We start from the raw sequence: 5,119 nt of genomic DNA on the forward strand, positions 1-5,119 counted from the left end.
GATAGTGCACTATCTTGTGTTTTGAGAAAAGCTACTAGTTGCAGTGATGAATCCTACCCAACCTGCTTCAGATTGACAGGGTTGTTCAACTTGCTTGACATCTTCAGCTACTGCTCTGGCCCTTCAGCTCAAGGAGCGTTCTTTCTGCAGGAAATGGTTCTAATATTCGTGTTGGATTTACGAAATGTATGTCTATATTCTTGGCGTCACACAAAGATGGTGCATTGTGGATTATTGTTAACTATGTTTATTAGTACCTATGGCACTTTCTCTCTTTTGTTATATGTAATTTTGCTTCAAGCTCAAGGAAGGGATAACTTAGATCTAGTGTACCAGACTAAGTCTGCTCTCTAATCTTTGAAACCCAAATTTTTAGTTAAAGGTTATCGTGTTCATGTTTTTCGTTGTCTTATGGAGATCACTATACTCATGTAGATACATTTGGAAAACTATGGACTCTCAATGTAATCTCTAGTTTATTAATGAATATCTTTGGCAAGTATGTATAAAAAAAAATGCATTTTCAAGAGTAATAATCTACTTTTAAATAAGAGTTTTGAATGATCATGAATTTAACATAGTATTTTTAAGATTTTCTTTGAAAAGAGAGTTATGATTAACATTTTAAAAAATATTTCTAGATGTAAATTAGTTTGTTTGTGTGGAGCTTAAGCACCATTAAATTATATATTCAAATCTCATAAAAAAAAATGAAAATCTAATCAAAAAATAAAAAAATTTCCACAAAACATTCAAACTCTTAAAAAAAAAAAAAAAAAACTCCACAAAATCCTAATAATCACCTCTTATAATTGAAAATCCTTTTATTTAATATTAAAACTAATATAAAATCTTAAATTAAAAAATTATTACATTTTAAAACCAATAATTAAATATAAAAAAGTTAAAGAGATCATTAAACATTTTACAGACCATAATGATAATTATATTCTACATCTAATTCCCATAAGTATTTTCATATCCAAATTATTTTATTTGGGCCTTTATTCTTGAGCAACTTATAGTTGCAGATGAGGGGTTTTCTATACGTATCCTCAAATATATCTATGTCACCTACATCATATGGAGTGGCTATATGGAAAGAAGAATTTATTCACCACGTTTGAATTTATTTATTTTTTTTCCTATATATTTAGTTGGTCATAGTAATGTTGATGAGAATTTTTTTTGAGTGGAAAGGTATTATGGAGATGTATAATAAATTATGAGATATATATAATTTGATTTATATTTGAGTTGAAGTTACATATTTATTAAATAAACAAAAAAAATATTTTTTAATTAAATAAAAATATATTGTTTTAAGTTTATGGAGTTTTGGATTGACGATGAATGCATGTATTGTTAAGGCACTCCTTGTCATAGGTCATTGGTTCAAATCTTCCGTGGATGGTTACTTACCAAATATATATATATATATATATATATATATATATATATATATATATATATATATATATACATATTATTTTAATAAAAGTTAAAAAAAAAAAAAATATATATATATATATATATACGTGTGTATATATTTTCTTAATTTTAATTAAAAATATTATAAAACAATAATAATCACATTTTTATTTTATTTTCCATAAAAAATCATAATTTTACATCAATTTTAACCATAAATAAAGTAACTAAAATTTAAAAAATATTTTATGTTTACCTTTGACTATGAGAAAAATGTATAATTACTATATTTTTTTAAATACTTCAATTCAAAATTTAAATAAATTATTTGAATGTTCGTGTCACTTACTTTAAATATCAGCTTATGAAAGTTATCATAAAATATTTTCCATGTCCAAAAAATGGTAATTAAAGATAAAAAAAAATCTAGTTACTTCCAAATAAAAATAATAAGAGTAAAATATATAATTCATTTAATTCTTAATATAAAATTAATATACGGAATTTAAATAATAATAATAATAATAATAATAATATATTATTTATAAAATTCAATGTAGATCACAAATAAAGCATTTTAATATGTTAGGTTAGGCAATATTGATGTGTATTTAAAAATATATTAATGACAAAAAATATTTTAATGTGAAAAATATAATCCATAAATAAAATATTTCAATGTCAAGTGTGTTTACCTTGTTTATGTTAAAAAAAATCCTATATATATAATACATAAAATAATTTGGAAAAAAAATACTTGCGATTAAAACATTTCAAGTACTTTCAATATTCTACATTTTGGTGCTCTTTTAGGTATAATTTTTGGACAATTTTGTAAAAAATCCTACAAATATTTGTTGGAATTACAAGTTCAAGCTATGTAGTCTACACAATTCAAGTGCCCAGTGAGATTTTCAAGTCATTGAATCCATTTATGCATTCAAAAATATAATTTAAATAATAAAAAATTATCCACAATGCATGTGTGTATTTATCTCAAGCATTATGCAGGAATGATTAGAATCCTTCCACCAATGTTCACCAATGTTCAATTTTAATAAGTGGCTTGACATGATAAGCTTTAGTGTAATAGCACCCATGTTCAATTCTATTAAGTGGAAGTCTTGTTTTAAATCAATATGAAAGTAAAAGAATGTTGTTTAGTGGTGTCTTTATGTTCAACATGAGCATATCTTATTAAATTTATTATATATCTTTTTAAATATAAATTTAAGTAATAAAATACTAATAATCTAATTTTCTTGTTTTAAATCAATAGGAAAGTAAAAGAATGTTGTTTAGTGATGTCTTTATGTTCATCATGAGAATATTTTATTATATATCTTTTAAAATATAAATTTAAGTAATAAAATAATAATAATACTAATAATCTAATTTTAAATTCATGTTTAAGACAAATATTAAATTGGTGTATAAGGCCCTCTTCTTAATGGTACAAGGGACTTGCCTCCAAGTCTATTTATCTATTAAATTCTATAGAGTATATGTAATCTACACCCCTTTATATTTGAATTTGTGGCTTCTTAGGAGGAAGCATATGTTTATGAAGAAGTATTATTACTTTATAAGTGTTTTCCTATAAGATAGTTAAAATATCATGAACACATAACTAGACAGAATTAATTGGATTGCCTATTTTGAAAATATTCTAAACTCCAAAAAAGTGAAATCAATTGTTTAACCTCACTTTTTGCCATTTCAAAATATTCTTAGAATCTCTGACCCAAATAAGTGGGATAAACTATATGATAGATTAGATTTTGTTTTAACTTAAATACATTATTTTGAAAATGTTTTAAAAGTAAAGTTTATAAATAATTGGGCCAATGACGAAGAAGAAACATTTCCATTTGTATGAGAATGTGTAAGGTTTTATACTAATATGTTGTAATTTTCTAAATAATAAATATTAAATGTTGGGAAATCGAAGCCCCACACATCAAAACAAGATTAAATAATAAAAAATAATATTGACATAGTGACGTAAAGAGTAAACCTCTAATATCCATATTAGATGTTTTGAAAATGGAAACCCCATATATCATCGAGACAAATAAAGTTGAAATAATGAAAAATAATATTAACATGATATAAAGGATAAAAATGTAGAGCCAAACTTATATCCTTACTCAACAATCTTTTCTATAATTTCAACTTAGGCAATGGAAACATACTTAGGCAATGGAAACATATTAACTGGATATAAGGATAAATTGATATTGAAATAAATTATTAAGATATTTGTAAAATAATTCATTTAATTTATGTATTGAAATATTTTTTAAAGTATAAGAATTCTATATTGTATTGAAATATTTTTTAAAGTATAAGAATTCTATATTTTCTCCTCACACAAAAGTAAAATTACAAGATTTTTTCACTTTTAATTATTTTATCTCTTTAAAATTAATATAAAATTAAATTACTTAATATTTAAATACTTTATTTATAATTAAAAACTTGAAAAATATTTTTACGGGCATATACTATATTGTAAAATGATTAATAATAAAAATATCAATATTTTACCCTATTTTTAATTAAAACTAATCATTCATATATAAATATCAATATTATTTTTTATTTAAATAATATTTTATTTTAATTTTAATTAAAAAATAACACTTTTCGAGCAAATTGACTACTCAAGTATGCTTACGTATCTTTCTCATAGCATCCTACGTGCATTCATATATATATGGCAGGAAAGAAATCCACAAACAGTTTTGCAATTGCCTTGGCAACATTGATGTCATTAATCTACACATATGACGTCTCATAAATTTCCATTCTATATTGAATTCACATCCACATTAACAAACGGTTTTTCAATTGCCTTGTCGATATTGATGTCAAAAATCCACACATGTGACGTATCATAAATGTCTATTTTATGCTATTTACATCCACATAAGCAATGGGAATAATGTTTAATGATGATGATAGAGGAGGACGTTGTGTTTCATTAATATTAATGTTGGTTTATATATATATATATATATATTAATGGTTATGAAAATGTAATTTTTTAACTTATAAATAATATAAAATTTTGTAATATATAAAGTTTGGTTTATTTTTTTATTATTATAAAATTATGGAAATGTTTTTTTATTTTAATAATAAGAGGGAGCCGATAATTAAGGGGTTAAATTTGGGCCCTCTTATTCATGTCTTCCTTATTTCATGAGGTTGGTTTTCTTTTTCATTGCGATGCCAGAGACATGTTGGTGTGGTTCTCCTTATTGCGTGCACAATTTAGTGGCTTGCTTCAATTGCTCGTGGTTTGCTTTGGGCCTTTTCAATCAGGTTTTTTTCTTGCCAGCGTTTCACTTCATTGTTGCTCAGGTTATGCTTTGGTTGTGCTATTGTTGTTGGTCTATCCCCTGTTGGTGCCTCTTCCACTCGTCATTCATGCTTCTGTGCAAGGATTTTGCCACAACTTTTCTTCAAGGCATGGCTGCCCTGTTTCCTTCATCCTTGGTTGCATGTTCCATTGGGATTATTGATGCGGGCTCCCTAGGTAGTCTGTGCTCAGTATCTTGGATTTAGTTTATTGGTAGTTGTGCCAACCTTGTTTTCATAAGGTCATTTGTCCTTTGTTATTGGGGTTTTTACCATGTCTCTATTTTACAAAGCTCATTGTTGTTAGGCTCCTCTTAGGGTT

The sequence above is a fragment of the Pinus tabuliformis genome, chromosome 3_2 (genome assembly GCF_031772625.1).
Source record: "Pinus tabuliformis cultivar Carrire ecotype Pingquan chromosome 3_2, CPIR1, whole genome shotgun sequence".
Lineage (NCBI taxonomy): Eukaryota > Viridiplantae > Streptophyta > Pinopsida > Pinales > Pinaceae > Pinus > Pinus tabuliformis.